Below are 26865 nucleotides of genomic sequence, written 5' to 3'. Positions count from 1 at the left end.
ACAAAAATGCCTTTTCAAACGTTGAGGGTAGGAGTGGAGAACAACCACATGGGCCATTAAATTAGCCCCTAATGTCATTGTTTTTGTGATTTCATATTTCACTTGGAATTTATCATTTTTGAGTGTTCCTGGAAGGCCCTAAATGTTATCTGCTTTTGTTACCTAAAGAAAGGAACAGACTTGGGAGTGGTCTCCATAAGTTCCATACCTCATCTGAGTATTAAAACAGGGCAAGACATTTATTTATGGTAATAAAGTGCATCCCAGTCTTTGCAGTGAAGTCATGTAAATTAACACATGATTATTTACTTTTGATCAAAATGAATACCTGTTTTTAGTAATTAGTATCCCTAGGTAAGGTGTATAAGCCTTCTCAACCTTAGAAAGCTAAGATTAGCTTTCTAATCTTAGAAATTATCTAGTTAATTTAAAAAAACTCTTTAATTTTTAAATATACAGAATAAGCAAAATATTAACAGTAGTCTTTAGGAGCTGAGACAATGGCAAAACACTTTCTTATATTTTCTACATTTCTAAACTTCTTCTACTAGGCAAATATTACTGTTATAACAGGGGCAATCTGCCTTTATTTACATCCCATAGTGGTGATCCTAAAGTCAGAAAATTTCCCCCACTCCAAGGATGCACCTTAACATTATTGATTATTTTTCCAAAGTATCAAAGATTCCAAAATTTATTTACACTTTTTGAAAAACTGTAAGAAAACCAAAATACTTGGTGCTGGTCTGGATATTTTATTTTTTAGTTTATATACTGGAGGTTTATTTGACCATTAGGATCCTTTGTCAAATTTGAAAGCCTCTTTGTTGGGACAAAAGCCTTCAGTGGACATAGACCGTTAACACCTCACTGCCCTAATACTCATGCATATGATTGTAGAGTCTCACAAACTCATTGTCTTACATATAAACAATTCATTGATCTTACACAAGTACTAAAAATGATAGAAGTTTTGGAGCTAGATTGGTAAAATTCTAGGTAAAATTCTAATTTTACCACTTTCTAGGTATATGAGTTAAAATTATCCATTTAACCAGATTCACTTCATGTCCTCATGTGTAAAATGAAAATTATAATACTGACCTCATATACTGTTGGAAGGAATGAAATCAGTACTCAGTAAACATAAGTTCCTCCTACATAACTCTTATAAGGAAAAGTTAACTTCCTATCAGAAAACAGCGAGAAGAGCTAGCTTGGGTTATACCTATATATGATGCCAAACGTAGACAAAAACTAATCAACTCATTTGATCATTCAAATATTTCCAAAGAACAAGTTTCAATTGCCTACGTTCACTGAGCACTTTCTACGTGCCATTATCTCTGGTCCTCACAATGCCTGTACTGGAAGGTTATTTTTATCTGTTCTATAGATGGGGAAACTGAAGCTCAGAGAGATTAAGTGACTTGCTCAAGGACACACAATAATTAAAAAGTCATGATTCAAATCCAGATTTATCTCTCTCCAAAGCCTATGATCTTAGTACTACACCATTCAGTTTTATTTTCAACAGTGATTAATAGTGATTAATTCAGAGAGATTGAAAACCCAGTTACCTTCCCCAACTACTTCTCCAGCAGTGGTTGCTGGAACACCGTCGAAAAGGATGCTTAAGCCGAACAAGGAATTTGCAGCCAAGACTTCCCCATCTTCCTGGACTGTGTGGAACAGCAGGTATGTGTGCTACATGCCACAGGTTTGCCACGCTGGGTCACTGCCTTGTGGCAGTAACGTAGTTTGTGTTCAGTAAATACTTGTTGACTGACTGACAAAAGTACTACTTTCTAGTTTCCTTAGTCGTTCTCAGGGTCAGATAATTGTGGTATTAACATTTGTAATATGGGAGTAGCTAAAATATACTTTTATTTTTGCTATGATGTTATAATTTGTTTACGCAACTTAAGTTTTTAAAATGACCACAATGGTGTTACACAAAAAGTATTAAAGTCCTCTTTGATTCTGATGAGTTGAGAGGGGAAGTGTTAACTTTTATTTTCTGCAGTAGTAAGTGGAAGTTACTGACTCCACTGAAATAACCTAAAATCCAAAAATGTTTAAGAAATAGATAGAATGGACTCTGCTTTACACGTCTTTGCATAACCTTGAGAAAGTGGTGTAAATGTGTCTTTCTCTGTTTTCTCCATTCATAAAGTATGTTGAAAAAACGATTATTCTCCCATCTCACAAGTCAAAGAGAGACTTCAAAAATATTTAAAATGATAAAAATGGGATGATTTTGGAAAACCTACTGAATTCCTCAGAGATGAGCACAGTACATCGATACGTGTACATGCTATGAACAATGTTGCTAATTACCAGGAGACTTTAGTTAACACTTAGCAGCTGGTTTGCTACAGAAACACTCCCACTCTCCCCCAAATTCACTTTCTTCTCTCCAGCAAGGAGAGGGACTCTCATTCTCCCTAAAATAGATGGGCTGTGGAAGTTGTTCCACCCTGGACAGGTCCCAGGTTCACAGGTTCTCACCCAGCCCTGGGTGGTGGGAGGAGGGGTAGTTTGAGAGTTGGGGCAGCTCTGTAATTGTTGGCAAAGAGATTCGAGTGTTAAACAGAAACAGAGAGAAAAAGAAGAGAAAAATATATTATAGGACAGATGAAAAATACTCTCCACTTACCATTTTTGGTTTAAAAAAAAAAAAGGAATAGAAGGAAAGTGATAAGGGGAACCCAAGGATCGATTCTGGGCTGCTTGATAAAATGGAAATTAATCTCACTCACAGCCCCTAATCTGCTGGGTACTGGCAAGCCTCTCCTAAGGAAGGAATTCGATATTTTTATAAATGTAGAAGCAGCGGCCCCTTAATCTGAAATTGGACAGCATGTGGGAAGAGAAGAGTCTGGTTAGCAGAATTTAAAATAGGTGGGAAGAAATGGAAAGCCTAAATCAGAGTTCAAGTTTAGAAAAAGTTAGAACCCAGCTTCATTTGCATTCCAACAAATATCTGGGACACCTCTGGTTTTGAGTCTTGGTAAAATTATAAACTTCCTTTGTTCTTTTGATCACCATCTAACCATTTACCACTTGTTGCTAGCAGGGCATGGAATTTTTTAAGAGTTTCTTTTGCTTGTTTGATCCAAAGACTACAGTTCTCATCCACCTCAGTTTGTAAGTAGTATGAGGGGCCTGCATCGTACGGAATCTTGGATGGGAGAGCAGACCTTGGACGGGAAAATGTCTTATCCACATCTGTGGTTGTCATTCATTAGCACCTGTATGCAGACAGAGACCAGCCCAGTAATTCAACATTGGAGTTGGCATCCTGTAAACTGGGAACTCACTTTGTTAATAATCACCATAAAAAATAAAGGGTGGAAAGAAGACATGTCTTGTTTATAAATTTAAAAGATAGAGAGGCAGACATCTAATCAAATATAGATTACAAACAGACATACAAAGGAAACGGCCGGCTTTAGAGAAAATGAGGAACATGAACCTCTCTGATTGAACTGAAGGATAAGAAAGCAGAAGCAGGCGTAGACTCATTTGCGTCAGTGTATACAGGAGCCCACAGTGGATCACTGGCTTGACAGGGACCAGGCCAGATCTTTAGATCCTGGAACAATGGAAAGTTTACGGTGCCTTCCCCACACCCCAGCAATACCCTATCATAAGACACATGTAAAGAAATCCCACAATGCTCTGATTTTCCACACTCATTTTATGATGCCGTTTTTGGCAAGACTTAGGTTGCCTAATGGGTTCTCTAGTATTGGTAAGACTTGGTCATTTGCCCACAGTCAGGGAGCAGGTCCTTTTGAGCCCAAGGAAAAAGAATACTATCTAGTCCCAGCAAAAGTGGAAAGTCTGAGTAGACATCAAAGATGAATTAAAGATCTGGGCTACCATGTCTGTACCAGTCACTCCCAAGGCTACTGAACACATTCACTTTGGGTTCCCTTTTCAAGTTGGGGGTGGAGTGATCACTAGTGGGTGATCGCTGGGATCTCTTCCAGTTTGTTATAAATAGTCATGAATCTACAGGGTTCATGGAATGAGAACAAGAGGGAGAGGGGAGGAAAACGAAGGGGCCCTACATGTGGCTTCACCTCCTCCTTCCCTTCAAATACCATTCTTACCATAACCTGAGGGTTCCTCCCACCCTAGGACCCTTTGTGCCCCTTCACTCTGGAGTTTTGCCCCAGGGCAGAGGTATCAACATTAGTTTATTGGAAGAGGGGGTGTCTCCACTTCTCCTGTATCAAGGCTGGGGGATGAGAAAAGTCTTATGTTGGAAATCTGAATTCATTTCCCTATCGAAACATTATTATGCACCTTGGTTTAGCTTTGTATGTCTTTATCATTTTAAGGATCAAATAGGCTTTTGAGAGCATAACTTCTATTTAGAAGATTCCTTCAAAAGGAAGCTGCATTCGGAGTTCCAAATGACTGACCAGAGATAACTAGGAAGACTGCCTATACAGAGGAATGCTAGGGACTGTCTTTATATAAACAGCAATGCATCTAAGAAAATACTATGTGTGCCTATCAGTAGAGCAAGAGCATGTGTTGAGAATCTGGCCTACGTTTTTGAAAAAAAGTCGTATATAAACTCTGATACAATGTAAAATGTACCCACTGCCAAAAGAGAGACCTCAAGTATTATATGGGATCTGAGGAGAGCGTTAGCTTCTCTGATTCTGTCTGTTTGCTCATTTTTGAAGGGAAGGAATTGATGAAGAAGAAAATATTTGACATGCACTCTGAAAAATAACTAGAATTTCTATAAGAAATACGGCGGGAGAAGGGATTCTAGTCAGAGAAGAGATTCTAGTCAGAGGGAATCAGCGTAAGCAAAGCTTAAAGGAAGAATAAAAAGGGGTGCATTTGGGAACTAGTAGGTCCAACTTGACTGGAATATGAGGCACAAGAAGTAGAGGGGGAAATGGTTTAAAAGGTAGACTCTGCCCAAACTGTTGAGATGCCACACACCACATGAACAGTCTGGAGAGTTTATTTCTTTGGTACGTGAGAGAGAGCATTTCAATTTTCCCGAGGAGAAAAGAGTTATGACTGGGGAAGATTAATTTAAAGAAGAGAAGAAGCAAATCAAAGGGAAATATATGCAGTAATAGAATCAAAAAGCAAAATATTCGTACTTCTCTGGGTAAGGCGGACCTCTTTTCACTAACAAAGTATTTGTGTTAGTCTGGGTATGCTGAACTCTTTTCACCAACAATAAACTTAGGGCAACAGTAAAGGCGAGGTAGCAAGAAAAGAAAAAGTTCACCCTCGGTGAATACTTACCAAATTTTGCATTCATCCACTCTAGTAAATTATTTTAAAAATTTCGACATGCAAGTTAAGCCTCATGTGTTAGGGTCTGTCATAGCTTTAAATTTGAATAAGATCCAGGGAAGGAGGGAATCTTAAAGCTTTAAAGATGGCCCTGCCAGTGTCAGGGTGGTGGCATGGAAATGCAAAGCGGTGCCGATGAGTCATTACAAAGGTGAGCTAGCTCCACGAGACCACCACAGCGTGTAGGAGGAGAAGGTAAAGGGAACTCAAAGATGACTACTACATTTCATTTGGGGTGTCTAGTTACCAGTAAGGGAACAGGTAAGTCGGGAAGGAAGATGCGAGTGTATTTTCAGCCATGATGGCTTCAGGATTACAGAAGAATGTCTAGATGGAGAAGTTCAGCAGGGGGTTGAACAGGCACCTGGGAGAGAACCTAGACCTTGGGAGTCATCTATACACAGATCTCTGCGCTGACCCTGTGAGAATGGAGGAGTCCAAGAAAGAAAATAGAAGAGTGTGAGAGGAGAAGCAATGTTATTTTCCTTAAGAGTCATAGAATCTTCTTTTCCCATCTCATCCTAATAGAGTGAAAGCCTTGCTACCTGCTTATTATGTGTCTGGGAGGGAACTGGATGTAGACGTTGATGCAGTGAGGATGTGTGAGTAGGAGGTGGAGAGGCAGAGGAAGGGTACCAGAACACTGTGTCCATCGTTTGCCCAATGGCTCATGCAGGAACCTGGATTTTTCCTGGATACCATTACGGGCTCCCGTGGCTGATAGGAAGTGTGCTCCCAGACTCCACAGGAAATAGGGTAACCTGTTTCCGAAGAGTGCCCACCCTTCTGTGGGGGCAGAATGTGATAACTGTGGGAAGAATAGGGAAGCTAAAAGCCATGAGTCGGAAGACACCTTAGTCGTAACTCAACCGTGGCAGGGAGGTGTCACCAAAGAGAAACAGATGGAGACATAAGTGGACCAGAGTCACCTCCAGTTGGCGAAGAACCCAACATAATGACCACATCATTCTCCTGCTTAAATCCCTTTCGTGGCTTCTTTTCATCTTAGTTTGAAGACCAAACTCCTTGGTGTAACTCACAAAAATCTGCACAATTACTACTGCTAGCTCACCAAACTCAGCACATGCATTTGCCCTGTGGCTCCAGGCATACTTCAACATTTCTAAACCTTTCTCAACTCTGTCCTGTCTCACAGCCTTCATACTTCCTTCTGCCTGGGATACTTCCCTCTGCACACAACCCCCAGGTTTGTCTACTTAACTCCCTCTTCTTCAGATTTCAACTCAAACTCCCCCTCTCCCCCCACCACAGGTCAGGTCTCCTATGATCTATTATGATCTCACAGGAATCTTCACTTTCATAGCACTTATACTGGTTCATAATCATATATTTGTGGCTATCTGTTTCATGTTTCTCAACGTCACTAGAGAGTAAACTTCATGAAGACAAAGGTCATGTCTGTTGTTTTTACCATTACATAGGCAGAGCCTCATTAAGTACCTCACACTTAGTATGGTCAGTAAACATTTATTAAACTACTTGATCCAAAAGACACCACCTCCAGCACTATAATGAGACAAATATCATTAGCTTTACGCCATCCATACCAATATTCCTCCTTTTTATTGATGGAATAGCCTGATGGTGGCGAAGCTCTAGAAATAAGATTTCAGCTTTCTTTAGAAACTAACATTTCTTAATATCTAAAAAGCTATTACAAATTAATAACATTAACTTTTTTTTTGGGGGGGGGCCATGCCCCGCGGCATGCAGGATCTTAGTTCCCTGACCAGGTGTCGAACCCGTGCCCCCTGCAATGGAAGCACTAAGTCCCAACCACTGGACCACCAGGGAAGTCCCACAAATTAATAACATTAACTTTAAAAATATTAACACATCAATAGAAAAAATGGACTAAATACATGATAGGTGCATACTTCACTGGCTAAGAAATACAAACGGTCATTAAACACACACAAGCATAAATTCCACTAGTAATCAAAGAACATAGGAAAGATAAGAACTACATATATTCTTATATATTCATTCAATTTCTTTTAGTAATTAAGAACTACTAGTCAGAATCTAAAAAACAAAACAAACAAACAAAACCAAACAGAAAAAGACTCATGGAGACAGAGAACAAACTGTTGTTCACAATAGGGGAGGGTGTTGGGGGTGGACAAAACAGGTGAAGGGGATTAAGAGGCACAAACTTCCAATTATAATTAAGTCACAGGGATGCAATAATATACAAAACAGGTAATATCGTCAATATATGAAAGGGTGACAGATAGCTAGTCTTAGCACGCTGATCATCTCGTAATGTAGGTAAATGTCAAATCACTATGTTGTACACTTGAAACTAATATAATGTTGTATGTCAATTATATTTAAATTTAAAAAAAAGAACTGTACAAGTAACCCTTGACAGTTTTTACATGTAGAAATGAACAGAGAAGGAACTCCATTGTCTAGTAATGCCGTCCCGGTAGTGACTAAATCTCCTGCTTACAACAACTTTAAACAAAAAACAACGGATGAAATGATCGAAGTACCAACAAGGTAGGAAGGAATTACTACACCGAAGAAAAGAGAAAAGAACAACTCAAGAGAGAAAAGAGTCCCTGAAAGATGCTTTTGCTCTTTAGACATCTGTCAGACTCTGAAAATTTTAACTTTCATTTTTACGGCCTCCCAGGTCAACAGGAATAGAAATCAAAGCCCTGTCTTCCAGAAAATAAGAATTCATTTGGAAATGCTTCCCACAAAAAAAGATTTGGACTCCAAAGGATTACACATACTTGAAGTCAGCCCTTGCACAGTCTCATAGTCCGGAACTAACTTTTCAAAAACAATGAGCTAAGGAACACACACGTGTGTGCATGCAAACAAACACACACACACATATGCACACACACAACTTGAGCAAGAACAGAAACCACAAAATGAAAAACAGATCCACTAAGACTTCAGAAATTGCAATAATCAGACTCATTATATGGCAGCAAAACCTTATCATCCAAATCCAAGCAAAGTAGTATGAGAAAGGTAAAATGAAGGCCAACATTACTCAGACATAGATGCAAAAATCCCAAACAAAATAGTTGCAAACCGAATCTAGTAATACATAAAACCACATACTATAGCAGCATCAAATTAGGTTTATCCAAGAAATGCAAGGTGGGTTTAACGTTGGAAATATCTGAGCATTGAGATCAGAAATACCCAGGCATTTAATGGGTAAGACTCTTCCTCTGGACACACTTCAATAGATACTATGACTCTATTACATTTGCAGGTCTACAGTTGGCCATCCCTTTTCTACTAACTCCTTCTGGCTTTAGCTATGTTCATAAAATATTAATATATTCAATTATGTTATAGCAGAGGTTGTAAAGTGGAGACTTTGGGTCAAATTCAGCCCACAGTTGGTTTTTGTTTGGCCTGTGGTGTTTTAAAGAAAGTGAAGCCAACATTTACAAATTGAGAAATTTCAATAAATCCTGGTTTGGGGACTTCTTTCAAAAAACAGGAATATCTGGCAACAATGGCCCCTAGGTTTATCTGGAAACTATCAGGTACAGCTGAGGAATAGCTGGTCCTGTTAGATAAGGTGTGTATTCTCCTGTTCACTGAGAACTCTGCCGGTCTGGCCACATGTCACTTGCCATTAATCTGTATGTGTTCTTTTTTTCTCCCTCTTAGAGTAAACTTGAGAGAAAAATAAAACATGTGTTGTTCTGTCTTGCCGAGGAGAGAAAAAAGGAAACTGGACAAAGAGAGGCCTATGTGTCAAAGAAAAGTAAAGGAAAGCACATATTTTTGTGAAAGTGAAGCCTATCACTTCGTCTTCAGTATGTTAAACCTGGTCAGCTTCACTCCTTTATAGGACCTGCCTGGATCTGCAGGCATACGTTTGCGACTTTTGGGTTATAGTCACGTCCAAATGGCATGGAAACAGTCTGCCTCATTCTAGGGACTGTCTACTTTTATATTCTGTTATGTGTTGACTTTACAATTTAACTTTCAGAATGCAGTCTTATTTCCCTAATTCCTTAGTTCCTGAGATGCACCTCTCTAGCCCCCAAATGCTGATAGTACTTACAAGTCACCATTATTACTTATCGTTTATCTTGAACTTAGACTGAAAAGCAACTAACACCTCTGTTCTCTTTTCTCCCCTTGTTTCCTCCCCCCTCACCCCAAAATAAGCTGTTACCGAATCTGAGAAAAGAAAAATGTTGACAGGAATGTTTACACCGTGACCACAATATATAATAGTAAGTTGGTATCTCAAGTGGGAGTTGATTCTCATAAACATTTGTTCAAAATACATAAATATTATTACGCCATGTGAGGCGGTAACTAGACTTATTTTAGACTGTTTTGTCTAATGGACGGGTAATAGTTACTTTTCATAATGTTGTCCCTGCTCTTTGGGGAAGTTATCACCAGTGAAAATTATAATCTCACAATATGAAAAGCCAGCCCAAGCCTACAAAGCAAGACCATGTCTCTTCATCCATGTTTTCCCAATAAAGCAGTGAACCTCAGATTGAATGAGCCAATGAATGGACAGGCAGATGGTAAAGCCTGTTTCCAGTCTTGCTTCTTCTATTAGAATACCATCATGTGGTATTTATAATAGGGCTTCTGTCCTGACATTTACTGATGCTGAAATACAGACTTCAAAATTTTTTTAATGGTATTTCTATCCAAGGCCCCAGAATTGTCTGCTTTTATTTAAAGACATATCCAGAAAGCAGTTGACTTTCCTTTCGGTGAATACATTTGGAAAGAAGCTATAAAGATGGTATATACAAACGACTAGATGTCAAATTGGAGATGCTGTGCCAGAATACATGGTTTATATAGCTTATACTCATAGGCTTGATTTCTTCTGTTTAGACTTAACCATGAGAGAGAGCAAGAGAGGGCCAGAAGTGTGTCTGTCTTATACAGTGAAGCTTTAATAGAGCAATATTTGTTTTAAGGGTTAGTTGTATAAACAGATATGAAAGCCATCTGTTTGCCCCATAAGTGCTACTTAAAATTTATAACAAAGGACAAAGTACATTTCAGCAGACAACAGAATATAGGTCAAGATCACACAACAGTTAGTATAGCAGCACTAGAATCCTAGGTGTCCCAAGTCCAAGTCCAAATCCAGTAGCCTGTAACATTTTGCACCAGGGAGTTAGAATCTGAGAATAAAATTGTATGCAGAGGGCTTCCCTGGTGGCACAGTGGTTAAGAGTCCGCCTGCCGATGCAGGGGACACGGGTTCGTGCTCCGGTCCGGGAATATCCCACATGCCGCGGAGCGGCTGGACCCGTGAGCCATGGCCGCTGAGCCTGCGCGTCCAGAGCCTGTGCTCCGCAACGGGAGACGCCGCAACAGTGAGAGGCCCGCGTACCTCAAAAAAAAAAAAAAATTGTATGCATAAAGGTCAGTGTTTTAACTGTTAAGTTGTGTTTACCTGCTTTAAGAAAGGTAGCAAGTATGCATAGTTCTTAGAATGGCAGTAGATGCTAGAGTGAACAAGTGACTCACAGAAGCTATAAAGACACTCTGCTTCAGAGGCTTCCGGCAAGATAGCGGAAGAGTAAGACGCGGAAATCACCTTCCTCCCCACAGATACACCAGAAATACATCTACACGTGGAACAACTCCTACAGAATGCCTATTGAACGCTGGCACAAGACCTCAGACCTCCCAAAAGGCAAGAAACTCCCCACGTACCTGGGTAGGGCAAAAGAAAAAAGAAAAAACAGAGACAAAAGGATACGAACGGGACCTGCACCAGTGGGAGAGAGCTGTGAAGGACGAAATGTTTCCACACACTAGAAGCCCCTTCGCGGGCGGAGACTGCGGCTGGCGGAGGGGGAACGCTTTGCAGCCGTGGAGGAGAGCACAGCAACAGGGGTGCGGAGGGCAAAGCGGGGAGATTCCCGCACAGAGGATCGGTGCCGACCCGCACTCACCAGCCTGAGAGAATTGTCTGCTCACCCGCCAGGGCAGGTAGGGCTGCGAGCTGAGGCTCGGGCTTCGGTCGGAGCGCCGGGAGAGCACTGGGGTTGGCGGCGTGAACACAGCCTGCAGGGGGTTAGTGCGCCACGCCTGGCCGGCAGGGAGTCCGGGGAAAAGTCTGGACCTGCCGAAGAGGCAAGAGACTTTTTCTTACCTCTTTGTTTCCTGGTGCGAGAGGAGAGGGGATTCAGAGCGCTGCTTAAAGGAGCTCCAGAGATGGGCGCGAGCCGCGGCTAAAAGCGCGCACCCCAGAGACGGGCATGAGACACTAAGGCTGCTGCTGCCGCCACCAGGAAGCCTGTGTGCGAGCACAGGTCACTATCCACACCCCCTTTCCGGGAAGCCTGTGCAGCCCACCACTGCCAGGGTCCCGGGATCCAGGAACAACTCCTCCGGGAGAACGCACGGCGCGCCTCAGGCTGGTGCAACGTCACGCCGGCCTCTGCCGCCGCAGGCCCGCCCCGCACTCCGTGCCCCTCCCTCTCCCCAGCCTGAGTGAGCCAGAGCCCCCGAATCAGCGGCTCCTTTAACCCCGTCCTGTCTGAGCGAAGAACAAACGCCCTCCGGCGACCTACACGCAGAGGCGCGGCCACATCCAAAACTGAGCCCCTGGGAGCTGTGAGAACGAAGAAGAGAAAGGGAAATCTCTCACAGCAGCCTCAGAAGCAGCGGATTAAAGCTCCACAATCAACTTGATGTACCTGCATCTGTGGAATACCTGAATAGACAACGAATCATCCCAAATTAAGGAGGTGGACTTTGAGAGCAAGATTTATGATTTTTTTCCGCTTTTCCTCTTTTTGTGAGTGTGTATGTGTATGCTTCTGTGTGAGCTTTTGTCTGTATAGCTTTGCTTCCACCATTTGTCCTAGGCTTCTATCCGTCCGTTTTCTTTGTGTTTCTAACTTTTTTCTTTTTTTTTCTCTTAATAATTATTTTTTATTTTAACAACTTTATTATATTTTATCTTATTTTATTTTACTTTATCTCCTTTTTTTTCTTCCTTCCCTCCTTCCTTCCATCCTCCATCCGTCCCTCCCTCCTTTCTTTCTTTCTGTCTTTCTCTCTTTCTACTTCTACTAATTCTTTCTTTCTACTTTTTCTCCCTTTTATTCTGAGTCATGTGGATGAAAGGCTCTTGGTGCTGCAGCCAGGAGTCAGTGCTGTGCCTCTGGGGAGGGAGAGCCAACTTCAGGACACTGGTCCACAAGAGACCTCCCAACTCCACATAATATCAAACGGTGAAAATCTCCCAGAGATCTCCATCTCAACACCAGCACCCAGCTTCACTCAACGACCAGCAAGCTACAGTGCTGGACATCCTATGCCAAACAACTAGCAAGACAGGAACACAACATTACCCATTAGCAGAGAGGCTGCCTAAAATCATAATAAGTCCACAGACACACCCAAACATACCACCAGACGTGGAACTGCCCACCAGAAAGACAAGATACAGCCTCATCCACCAGAACACAGGCACTACTCCCCTCCACCAGGAAGCCTACACAACCCACTGAACAAACCTTAGCCACTGGGGACAGAAACCAAAAACAACGGGAACTATGAACCTGCAGCCTGCAAAAAGGAGACCCCAAACACAGTAAGATAAGCAAAATGAGAAAACAGAAAACACACAGCAGATGAAGGAGCAAGATAAAAACCAACCAGACCTAACAAATGAAGAGGAAATAGGCAGTCTACCTGAAAAGGAATTCAGAACAATGATAGTAAAGATGATCCAAAATCATGGAAATAGAATAGACAACATGCAAGAAACATTTAACAACGACCTAGAAGAACTAAAGAGGAAACAAAGAACGATGAACAACACAATAAATGATATGAAAAATACTCTAGATGCGATCAATAGCAGAATAACTGAGGCAGAAGAACGGATAAGTGACCTGGAAGATAAAATAGTGGAAATAACTACTGCAGAGCAGAATAAAGAAAAAAGAATGAAAAGAACTGAGGACAGTCTCAGAGACCTCTGGGACAACATTAAATGCACCAACATCTGAATTATAGGGGTTCCAGAAGAAGAAGAGAAAAAGAAAGGGACTGAGAAAATATTTGAAGAGATTATAGTTGAAAACTTCCCAAATATGGGAAAGGAAATAGTTAATCAAGTCCAGGAAGCACAGAGAGTCCCATACAGGATAAATCCAAGGAGAAATACACCAAGACACATATTAATCAAACTGTCAAAAATTAAATACAAAGAAAACATTAAAAGCAGCAAGGGAAAAACAACAAATAACACACAAGGGAATCCCCATAAGGTTAACAGCTGATCTTTCAGCAGAAACTCTGCAAGCCAGAAGGGACTGCCAGGACATATTTAAAGTGATGAAGGAGAAAAACCTGCAACCAAGAGTACTCTACCCAACAAGGATCTCATTCAGATTTGATGGAGAAATTAAAACCTTTACAGACAAGCAAAAGCTGAGAGAGTTCAGCACCACCAAACCAGCTTTACAACAACTGCTAAAGGAACTTCTCTAGGCAAGAAACAAAAGAGAAGGCAAAGACCTACAATAACAAACCCAAAACAATCAAGAAAATGGGAATAGGAACATACATATCGATAAATACCTTAAATGTAAATGGACTAAATGCTCCCACCAAAAGACACAGATTGGCTAAATGGATACAAAAACAAGACCCATATATTTGCTGTCTACAAGAGACCCACTTCACACCTAGAGACACATACAGACTGAAAGTGAGGAGATGGAAAAATATATTTCATGCAAATGGAAACCAAAAGAAAGCTGGAGTAGCATTTCTCATATCAGACAAAATAGACTTTAAAATAACGACTATTAGAAGAGACAAAGAAGGACACTACATAATGATCAAGGGATCAACCCAAGAAGACGATATAACAATGGTAAATATTTATGCACCCAACATAGGAGCACCTCAATACATAAGGCAAATACTAACAGCCATAAAAGGGGAAATCAACAGTAACACATTCATAGTAGGGGACTTTAACACCCCACTTTCACCAATGGACAGATCATCCAAAATGAAAATAAATAAGGAGACACAAGCTTTAAATGATATATTAAACAAGATGGACTTAATTGATATTTATAGGACATTCCATCCGAAAACAAGAGAATACACATTTTTCTCAAGTGCTCATGGAACATTCTCCAGGATAGATCATATCTTGGGTCACAAATCAAGTCTTGGTAAATTTAAGAAAATTGAAATTGTATCAAGTATCTTTTCCGACCACAACGCTATGAGACTAGATATCACTTACAGGAAAAGGTCTGTAAAAATGCAAACACATGGAGGCTAAACAATACACTACTTAATAAGGAAGTGATCACTGAAGAAATCAAAGAGGAAATCAAAAAATACCTAGAAACAAAGGACAATGGAGACACGACGACCCAAAATCTATTGGATGCAGCAAAAGCAGTTCTAAGAGGGAAGTTTAGAGCAATACAATCCTACCTTAAGAAACAGGAAACATCTCGAATAAACAACCTAACTTTGCACCTAAAGCAATTAGAGAAAGAAGAACAAAAAATCCCCAAAGTTAGCAGAAGGAAAGAAATCATAAAGATCAGATCAGAAATAAATGAAAAAGAAATGAAGGAAACGATAGCAAAGATCAATAAAACTAAAAGCTGGTCTTTGAGAAGATAAACAAAATTGATAAACCATTAGCCAGACTCATCAAGAAAGAAAGGAAGAAGACTCCAATCAATAGAATTAGAAATGAAAAAGGAGAAGTAACAACTGACACTGCAGAAATACAAAAGATCCTGAGAGATTACTACAAGCAACTCTATGCCAATAAAATGGACAACCTGGAAGAAATGCACAAATTCTTAGAAATGCACAACTGGCCAAGACTGAATCAGGAAGAAACAGAAAATATGAACAGACCAATCACAAGCACTGAAATTGAAACTGTGATTAAAAATCTTCCAACAAACAAAAGCCCAGGACCGGATGGCTTCACAGGCGAATTCTATCAAACATTTAGAGAAGAGCTAACACCTATCCTTCTCAAACTCTTCCAACATATAGCAGAGGGAGGAACACTCCCAAACTCATTCTACGAGGCCACCATCACCCTGATACCAAAACCAGACAAGGATGTCACAAAGAAAGAAAACTACAGGCTAATATCACTGATGAACATAGATACAAAAATCCACAACAAAATACTAACAAACAGAATCCAACAGCACATTAAAAGGATCATACACCATGATCAAGTGGGGTTTATCCCAGGAATGCAAGGATTCTTCAATATACACAAATCAATCAACATGATACACCATATTAACAAACTGAAGGAGAAAAACCATATGATCATCTCAATAGATGCAGACAAAGCTTTCAACAAAATCCAACACCCATGTATGATAAAAACCCTGCAGAAAGTAGGCATAGAGGGAACTTTCCTCAACATAATAAAGGCCATATATGAGAAACCCACAGCCAACATTGTCCTCAATGGTGAAAAACTGAAAGCATATCCACTAAGATCAGGAACAAGACAAGGTTGCCCACTCTCACCACTCTTATTCAACAAAATTTTGGAAGTTTTAGCCACAGCAATCAGAGAAGAAAAGGAAATAAAAGGAATCCAAATCGGAAAAAAAGAATTAAAGCTGTCACTGTTTGCAGATGACATGATACTATCCATAGAGAATCCTAAAGATGCTACCAGAAAACTACTAGAGCTAATCAATGAATTTGGTAAAGTAGCAGGATACAAAATTCATGCACAGAAATCTCTGGCATTCCTATACACTAATGATGAAAAATCTGAAAGTGAAATCAAGAAAACACTCCCATTTACCATTGCAACAAAAAGAATAAAATATCTAGGAATAAACCTACCTAAGGAGACAAAAGACCTGTATGCAGAAAATTATAAGACACTGATGAAAGAAATTAAAGGTGATACAAATAGAAGGAGAGATATACCATGTTCTTGGATTGGAAGAATCAACATTGTGAAAATGACTCTACTACCCAAAGCAATCTACAGATTCAATGCAATCCCTATCAAACTACCACTGGTATTTTTCACAGAACTAGAAGAAAAAATTTCACAATTTGTATGGAAACACAAAAGACCCTGAATAGCCAAAGCAATCCTGAGAACGAAAAACGGAGCTGGAGGAATCAGGCTCCCTGACTTCAGACTATACTACAAAGCTACAGTAATCAAGACAGTATGGTACTGGCACAAAAACAGAAATATAGATCAATGGAACAGGATAGAAAGCCCAGAGATAAACCCACACACATATGGTCACCTTATCTTTGATAAAGGAGGCAGGAAAGTACAGTGGAGAAAGGACAGCTTCTTCAATAAGTGGTGCTCAGAAAACTGGACAGGTACATGTAAAAGTATGAGATTAGATAACTCCCTAACACCATACACAAAAATAAACTCAAAATGGATTAAAGACCTAAATGTAAGGCCAGACACTATAAAACTCTTAGAGGAAAACATAGGCAGAACACTCTATGACATAAATCACAGCAAGATCCTTTTTGACCCACCTCCTAGAGAAATGGAAATAAAAACAAAAATAAACAAATGGGACCTAATGAAACTTCAAAGCTTTTGCACAGCAAAGGAAACCATAAACAAATCAAAAGACAGCCCTCAGAATGGGAGAAATATTTGCCGATGAAGCAACTGACAAAGGATTAATCCCAAAATTTACAAGCAGCTCATGCAGCTCAATAACATAAAAACAAACAACCCAATCCAAAAATGGGCAGAAGACCTAAATAGACATTTCTCCAAAGAAGATATACAGACTGCCAACAAACACATGAAAGAATGCTCAACATCATTAATCATTAGAGAAATGCAAATCAAAACTACAATGAGATATCATCTCACACCAGTCAGAATGGCCATCATCAAAAAATCTAGAAACAGTAAATGCTGGAGAGGGTGTGGAGAAAAGGACTGCACTGCTGGTGGGAATGTAAATTGATACAGCCACTGTGGAGAACAGTATGGAGGTTCCTTAAAAAACTACAAATAGAACTACCATATGACCCAGCAATCCCACTACTGGGCATATACCCTGAGAAAACCATAATTCAAAAAGAGTCATGTACCAAAATGTTCATTGCACCTCTATTTACAATAGCCCGGAGATGGAAACAACCTAAGTGTCCATCATCGGATGAATGGATAAAGAAGATGTGGCACATATATATATAATGTAATATTATTCAGCCATAAAAAGAAACGAAATTGAGGTATTTGTAATGAGGTGGATAGACCTAGAGTCTGTCATACAGAGTGAAGTAAGTCAGAAAGAGAAAGACAAATACCGTATGGTAACACATATATATGAAATTTAAGAAAATAAAATGTCATGAAGAACCTAGGGGTAAGACAGGAATAAAGACACAGACCTACTAGAGAATGGACTTGAGGATATGGGGAGGGGGAAACGTAAGCTGTGAGAAAGCGAGAGAGAGGCATGGACATATATACACTACCAAATGTAAAGTAGATAGCTAGTGGGAAGCAGCCGCATAGCACAGGGAGATCAGCTCGGTGCTTTGTGACCGCCTGGAGGGGTGGGATAGGGAGGGTGGGAGGGAGGGAGATGCAAGTGGGAAGAGATATGGGAACATATGTATAACTGATTCACTTTGTTATAAAGCAGAAACTAACACACCATTGTAAAGCAATTATACTCCAATAAAGATATAAAAAAAAAGAAGATATAAAGAGGTTACTAAGTGGACACACCAGTGTTTTTGACTACCAATACTAATTCAAGTAAATTTTCCCCTAAAATCTGAAAAAGTAGCTGTATCACCCAAGATGTTCACGGTATTAACAAAACAACTTCTCCAATAACAGTCCTGTGTGCTCTGAGAGAAAAACTTTCCACCTCATAATAAGTGTGCAGAGCATTCCAAACGTGCAAATTAGATAATAGACTATTTCACGAATGTGATATTAAGAAAGGTCATGTTGGGGACTTCCCTGGTGCTCCAAGGATTAAGAATTCGTCTTGCAATGCAGGCCAGGGGAACTAAGATCCCACGTACCGCGGGGCAACTAAGCCCGCGTGCCACAACTACTGAGCCCACACGTTACAAATAGAGAGAAGCCTGCATGCTGCAACGAAAGATCCCGTATGCCGCAACTAAGACCCGACAGAGCCAAAAAATAAATATTAAAAAAAAACTCATTGAGCTGTACACTTAAGATTTGGATACTTTAATTACTTCATTATATGTATGTTCTAATTCAATAAAAAAGGGGTGAACAGACACACAAAATGAAAGGTCATGTTGGCAATATTAGAATAGAAACACTGATTCCTCGTACATAGGTGTTACATACGTTTTAGGAAATAGTCCCTTTATTTGGAGACAGTTTAAAAATTAAATTAAGGAGCCCCTCCAGATGTCATTAAGAAGCCAGATTAGAATAAAATTGAAATGAAATAAACTTAAATTACAACATATTTGAAAACGTGTGATATGAGAAGGGAAGTAGGAATATATCAACCAGTGATAATTATGGAGCTTACAATTTTGTCATTGTGTCCCTAGCGATGTATAGGAAAAAGATATAGTAACATTTTGACCAAGGAGGTGTGTAGTAAACCAGGTAGATTTGGTTGAGGTCAAGTATGACAAAACATTTCCCAGGTTATGACAGCCAGTATCTCTAAAAAAACAAATAATTTCCTTTCCGATCACTTCTACAACCAACCTTCTGGCCTTACTTCAGTCTCCCTGGTAAGTTCATCTACCAGGGAGAAAATGTATTGATAGGCCATTAGGAATATTTGGCCCATTTGGCAGTTATAACTATAAAGTAAATTAATAAATTGTCTTTTAGGCGCACCTTAGTGTCCTGCAAGTTTTATTAAATTGTCTCAAATATCCAATGTCCTTATCACCTTCAGTGAGTATACTCGCAATGCCTCAAATCATAAGCTTAAAGGGCAGATCTTGAACTGTGGTAAACTCACTAGGAGACACAGCCCAGGGGGCCCAGCCTGGATAGGTTGTTAGTGTCTAATCAGAATCATTATAATCACCAGGCCCAGAGCTCATGTTTACCACTTGCTGTGTGCATTTCTTAATAACTCAGCCAAGGTCAACAGTGTCTCCTGCAAGTCTTCTCATCAATCCAGAGAGAGTTTTCTCATGTGCGTGCTTCCACTGTATGATTTTGTTATAATGCAACTTTCACCTCTAAGAATGGGGGACGGGGAGGAAGGAAGAGGGAAGGAGGGAGAGGAGAAGGGAAGGGTGGTTGGGAGGAAGAAGGGGAAAGAGAGGGAAGGGAGAAATGAAGAGAGGTAAAAAGGAAGAGAGAGAGGCAGGAAGGGGAGAGGGAGTGGGAGAGGGAAGGAAAGAAGGAAAGGAAAGGAGTATGAATTCAGGAGCCTCAGCTTAAGTTTGAATCCTAGGTCTACTCCTTACTAGCTGTGTGAACTTGACCAAGGAACTATCTTAGTCATTTAGTGTCCTCATCTGAATAATGGAGATAACAGGATTTACTTCCTATCATGTGGGGATTAGAGTTACTACGTAAAAATACTTAGGACGGTGCCTGACACATTGTGAACGGTTTCACATTTTATTCCTAATAAATTTTCTAATCGACTGCACTTTTGCATTTTGCTATAGAAACTGAGAAACTGTAAAAATCCTAAAACCAATTTCTCAAGTGCAGCAAATAAAGCCCAATGCCCGCTGATTAGGAAAACAATATTTATTTCTGTAAATATAAAAATAACAGGGCTTCCCTGGTGGCGCAGTGGCTGAGAGTCCGCCTGCCGATGCAGGGGAGACGGGTTCGTGCCCCGGTCCGGGAAGATCCCACATGCCACGGAGCGGCTGGGCCCGTGAGCCACGGCCGCTGAGCCTACGCGTCCAGAGCCTGTGCTCCGCAACGGGAGAGGTCACAACAGTAAGAGGCCCGCGTACCGCAAAAAAATAAATAAAAAATAACTGGTGAGGCTGTGCTTGTTAAATTTTAATGTGCATAGGAATCAACTGGGCATCTTGTTAAAATGCAGATTCTGATTCTATTGGCCTGAGGCAAGGAGAGTCTGCATTTCTTACAAGTTCCCAGGTGATGTCGGTGCTGCTGGTCTGTGGGCCACACTTTGAGTAGCCAGACTGTAGACAGTTTGATTCAAAGGGAAAAAAATAATAGGAGGAAGGAAGTAAAATAGAATAATATATTTAAAATGCTAGGGGAATGGCCACCAGTGGGGAGTACTCCATAATCAGCTGTATTATTGTTGCTCAGAAGGCATTCTAGGCATGCCTTAGATTGCACAATACATTTATTTCAAATATGTGTTATACATATGTATATGTGTGTATATATGTATATAAACTGCATTTGTTTATGTTTTGTTCATGCTTAGCTGCACTTAGGGAGCATCTTATTGAAAAAAAATCCTGCCAATACTTTTGTTATGAGAATAATTAGCTAATTTACTGATACAGCTTATTTACATATTATTTAGAATACAAAATTAATATATTCTCATCGGAAAAATTCAATTATCTCAGAAGCCTATTCATTTAAAATGGAAAATTCCCCACTTCACCCTTAAAAGTTCTAAGCTCCTAGGCTAGTAACTATTAAGAGTTGGGTGTGATACTTTAAAATATTTTTTATTCTTATATATCCATATAAGATTTTTTTTCAGAAAATCTACACCACTATAATGCAACTTACTTTTTCCTCAAAGATATATCAAACATCTTTCCATGTTAATATGTAGAAATTCACCTCCTTCTTTTCAGTGATTGCACAGTATTCCAACATACTATGACTCATTTACCCATTCCCTATTGCTGTGCTTCTGGGATGTCTCCAATTACTTGCTATGACAAATAATGCTACAAAGAATTTTCTTATACCCGTCTTTGTATAGGTGTCTGAACACATCTGTAATGTGGTTTTTGGAGTGAAATTGTTGTGAAGGATACAGACCACTGAATTTTGAGAATTGCCAAATTGCTTTTCAAAAAGGCTTCTACCACTGTTCCAGGAGCCTGCCCTACTTCCGTGCACATTGTAAAACGGTCATTTGCAATCACTTTAACTTCTTCATAATCTGACAGGAAAAGGTCATCCCTTTATTATTTTAACTTTCATTTTCTTAATCACTAGTGAGATTTACTATCTTTTATAATGTCACTAGCCATTTCAATTTCTTCTATGAATTGCTTGTTCTTATCACTTGCCAATTTTTCTCCTGGGTAACCTTTTCCTTTTTCCTTCTTTTTTTTTTTATAAGAGCTCTCTGTATATTAGATATTATACTTCTAATATACATATTACATTTTTTATGGTTAAGATTTTGTTGGCTTGCTGTCTTTAATGGGGTATGTTATTGTATAGAAATTTTTACAGAATCAAGCATTTCACTCTGGATTCTTTTTTTCTATGTTTTTTAAATGTTTTATTTCTTGCTTAGAGGCTTTTCCCTTCCCCCAAATAATAAAATATTCTCCCATTTTTTTCTAGTAATTTCATTTGTTTTAGTTTTAATGTTTACATCTTTAATCATGATGTATATCAAATTGTTTTTAAAAATACACTTGCATGAGGCTTTTACCATTGGAATTATGGTTTAGTCAATACTATATTATTATTGCTACAAGAAAGGGTTAGAGAAGCTTATCAATGTAAAATATCTGGATAGCCTAAAAAGGATAGGCCAGTGGTCCTAGCCTTTTCTAGGACCTACATTTTCTAAATGTACCTTTTATTCAACCTATTTTCATATTGACACACCAAGTCAACTGTCAACAAACATTACTGCAAATTAATATTCTGAATTATTACATGTTAGTTCTGCCCGTATGTGATTCACTTTCATATTGCTGAGTCAGTGCTTCAGAAATAAAATTCTCTTCGTTCAGGTCTCTGCTTAAATATCATCTCCTTAAAGGGACTTTCCATGGCCATCCTATCAAACCTCAGCTCCCTCCATCCTTTTGTCCTGGTTTCTTTTTACAGTTCTCACTGCTACTTGAAAAAATTACATTAGACAGGCTTGTCTATTACTTGTCTCACCATGAGGGTGGGGCTTTATCTCATTCACCACTATATCTCTAGCATCTAGAACAACTCAGGTATGTTGAATAAATTACCAAAGAATAAATTAACCAAAGATATTACCAGATCTTGAAAGGTATGTCAAGATGTTAACATATCAAGTCAAAAACAAAAGGACTAGGTATGCTTAAAGTGGTGACTCTTTAGTTGGGTCAATCACTGGATTTAGTGCCAGTAACTATGTGCTAAGGAAAATAACAAATTAAAGAACATGTATGCTTGCCTGATCTAGGAATTCACTTTACCTTAAAAAATAAAATTCCTCCCTAAAAATTGAACTATCCAGTTTGCCTGTTTCTACACTTTATTCCTTACAAGCCCCAATCGGGGGCTTGTTAAATACATTAAAGCATATTTATATAATGGAATTCTAAGCAGCCATTAAAAAAGATGTGATATAAGCATAATTATTAATATGAAAGTTTAGGGTGAAATATCATGCAACATAATCCCATTTTCAGAAAAAGAAAATATCTATTACATGTGTGAGTGTAAACACATTCTCTGGAGAGATCTACATCAGAATACCAACACTGATTATCTCTAGGTAATGAGATTAGATTTGATTTTTATATATTTTTTATTCTCTGTATTTTCTCATTTCTCTAAAATAAACACGTGTTACTTATGTGAAAAGGAGAAATTGTTTTGGGGTGGAAGACCATAGTAGTGTGTGATGAAGTGGGTTTGCACACAGCACCCACATCGACCTTGTCCTCCATCCTTGGAGTGCCTTCCTACTCTGCAGGCTGAAGAGTTAAAAACCAATTTCCATACACTACCAAATGTAAAATAGATAGCTAGTGGGAAGCAACCGCATAGCACAGGGAGATCAGCTCAGTGGTTTGTGACCACCTAGAGGGGTGGGATAGGGAGGGTGGGAGGGAGGGAGATGCAAGTGGGAAGAGATATGGGGACATATGTGTATGTATAACTGATTCACTTTGTTATAAAGCAGAAACTGACACACCATTGTAAAGCAATTATACTCCAATATAGATGTCAAAAAAGAAAAAAAAACAACTTCCCAGACTCCCTTTGCAGAAAACCTAACGTAAGACTTGGAAGTGACAAGTAAGGCAGAAGCCATCTCCATGGCATGTGCAGCCAGGGAGAGGTGGCAGTTTTCTGCTTTCCCGTGTATGGTCACTGGGCGCCTGCAGACAGTGTGGCAGGTCCCCACTCCCAGAACACAACCTCTGCAGCCTGTTCTAACGTCAGAAACCCCACTGGTGAACGCCTTGGCCGCTGCAGTAGTAGCAGTTGCCCTGGTGGGCCAGTTAACGTATGTTTTGCTGGAGTCTTTTCTGGGGACCCAAACTTGAGCCCATTTCTCCATACCTTCCAATGATTTTGTAAGGAACTAAGTAGTTTCAAAATTCCCAATATTAATTCCCATTCCTCTTAAAATAGCTAGAGTGGTTTGTTTCCTGCAAGTAAGTCATCAATGATACAAAAAAGGTAAATTGTGTATCATCAACTTTAAAAATAATGTATACTACACAAATCTATTTCAGAATGTGGAGAGGGCATGTGAGACTAACATACAAAAACGTGGGGAAAAAGGATCACTAAGTACACTAACATGTTAATGTAGTCATCTCTGGTGGTAGAACTGTGGGTAATTTAAATTTCATTTTGCTTATCTTCAAGTTTTCTTTTCTTTTTTTTTTTTTTTTAAGGGAAAACCTTAAAAACCGTGGGTTTTTTTTTGAAACAAAAACAGAATCCTCTTACAGGAAAAGAGCAACTTCTGAATGTATCCTGAAATGTTTTAGGCAACTAGGATTAGTAACTAAAGGTATTAATCTGCATGTAACACTGTAGCACACACAGGAGTATGTATCATGGTCTAAGTAGGGGAGCAAGTCCCCATGGTTCATGATCTCAGAACAAATATTTGTCTATTCTAGTGACACAGTCAAGCTGACTGCTCTCTGCTAGAAAAAGGGCAGCTATCTTGGGAACTAAACATATGAAATTGAGACTAGCCAGTACCGCAGCTCTTGGTGAGCTTTCTTTGTTTAAAACAGCAGAAGTATATCCCTTAGAATTGGCTATTTTAAAAGGCATAAAATGAACGGAAGTGCCTTCACCTACCCAATCATTAAATGAGATTTCAGAAAAGAAAGGGCAAAAGTGAAATGAGCAAATGACTTTCTTTTAAACATTTCTTTAAAAAAAATTTTTTCCCACATAACTAACACATATTTCTGAATTGCTCTTTATTCCTCCATTTTCTCTACCCACTAGCTTCATGACATAGGACGCAGAAAAGGATGTCATACTTCTTTATTCACTGGCAGAAATTATCATGAAGGGTCACAATGCATTTGCAATCATCGAGGAAGCAGATAAAATAAACCATTCTTACTATGCAAATGCCTATCAAGGAATTGTATTAGAATTAGATTAATAAGAAAATATCCTTATATCTATTAACTCAGTGATTTTATAAAGCTAATTTTTATTTAGTTATTTATTTACTTTTTGGCCTAAAACAACATAAATTTATTCTCTTACAGTTTTGGAGGTCAGTCCAAAATGAGTCTCACTGAGCCAAAACTAAGATGTCAGCAGGGCTATGTTCCTTTCCAGAGGCTCTAGGGGAAAACCCCTTGCCTTGCCTTTTCCAGAATAAAGCTAATTTTTAAATGTCATTTGATACTAGCTACTTGTATTAAAAGCATCTTTCAATGACAAGTTTTTAATTTTCATGAACACTAATTTTAGATCTTTTATCGTTGTTTTCTGTCACCTAAGATATTCACCTCTGTTTCCTCTAAAAAGCTTTGTATTTTAGCTATCACATTTAGGTCTGTCATCCATCTCAAATTCATTTTTGTGAGGTAGGGAATCATGGTTCATTTTTTTCCATGGGGATATTTAGCTGTTCCGGCTCCATTTGTTGAAAAGATTTCCCTTCTCTGTTGGATTGCTTTGCTACCTCTGTCAAAAATCAAGTGACCATATAAATGTAGATTTGTTTTTCGGCTCTCTCTTCTATCCCACTGAGTTATTTGTTGATCCTTAATGCCAGTATCACACCGTCCTTGATTACTGGATACTACCTACCACAATACTCCTTGTATTGCTTTACAAAATTTAAGACTCTACAAAAGAGGGTATATAAATTAAGTTGAATAAATGTATGGGCTCAAGATGAGCTTAAAATAATCCTTATGAAATCACTGTTAAACTGTATCATGGCTTTGAAAACACTCCATAATCACTATCGTTTCCAAAGTGAAATATATTTACCCACAAATGAAAAACTACAAATTCTTCATGACCTTCAACTGAAATTACGTATGAAAAATATTCCATTAATTTTACTACTCAACTTCCCACTAGGTCTTCACCACATTAGTTAAAAATACCACAGTGTAGTAAGCCTAAAAACGATCCTTAGGCAGTGTGCTCGGTGGTCCCGAGGATCTCTGTCTCTTGCTTCAACCGTGTTTGGACGGAACAGACCCAGGGACGCCCCTTGTTCCAGCCTCTGACCACCCTCCAACCTTTTTTCCCGTCTTAACTTTTGGAATCAGCCACACAGCTATCCTCAGCCACCAGGCCCGGACAACTCCATTTTTTGAGCTTAACTCCTTATTAACCCATCAACTGGGAGCTCCAGGATTCCTCAGAATGATTCCACCCAGGTGGAGGCTGTCCTCCACGGCCTGGTCAACATGCATCTGTAGGCCTCCTACACCTACCTCTCTCTGGGCTTCCATTTCCAGCGAAGCGTTGTGCCTCTGGGGGGCGTGGGCCACTGCTTCTGCGAATCGGTGGAGGAGCAGCGCGAGGGCGCCGAGCGACCCTTGAAAATGCAAAACCAGTGCAGCCACCTGGCCGTCTTCCAGGACGTGCAGAAGCCGTCCCAAGAGGAGTGTCATAAAACCCAGGACGCTCCAGAAGCCGCTGTGTTCATGGAGAAGAACCTGAATCAGGCCCTCGTGGACCTGCATGCCCTGGGTTCTGCCCGCGCACAGCCCCGCCTCTGACTTCTTGGAGGGCCACGCCCTAGATGAGCAGGTGAAACTCATCAAGAAGATGGGCGACCACCTGACTAAGCTCCGCAGGCTGGCTGGTCCCCAGGCTGGGCTGGGCCAGTATCTCTTCGAAAGGCTCATCCTCAAGCACGACGAGAAGCCTCCAAAGTCCAGTGGCCTTTGAGGAGCCCCTCTGGTGTCAGGGCTTCTGCCTGAAGTAGCTCTCGGCAGCAAGTAGGCACTTTTTTTTTTTTTTTTTGTGGTACACGGGCCTCTCACTGCTGTGGCCTCTCCCGTTGCGGAGCCCAGGCTCCGGACGCGCAGGCTCAGTGGCCATGGCTCACGGGCCCAGCCGCTCCGCGGCATGTGGGATCTTCCCGGACTGGGGCACGAACCCGTGTCCCCTGC

The 26865-nt window shown here is 39.9% G+C and overlaps 1 pseudogene; it reads left to right on the top strand.

Annotated features, from left to right (window-relative positions):
- Positions 1-23607: 23607 nt before the first annotated feature.
- LOC111177386 (ferritin light chain pseudogene) lies at positions 23608-26692 on the top strand (annotated as a pseudogene).
- The last annotated feature ends 173 nt before the right edge of the window (positions 26693-26865 follow it).

Source organism: Delphinapterus leucas, chromosome 1 (genome assembly GCF_059928025.1).
Source record: "Delphinapterus leucas isolate spDelLeu-1000000601 "Yukka" chromosome 1, BTC_Dleu_Yukka2, whole genome shotgun sequence".
In the NCBI taxonomy this organism is placed as follows: Eukaryota; Metazoa; Chordata; class Mammalia; order Artiodactyla; family Monodontidae; genus Delphinapterus; species Delphinapterus leucas.
The sequence above is the reverse complement of the archived record's forward strand: the minus strand, read 5'-3'. Positions and strand labels throughout refer to the sequence as shown.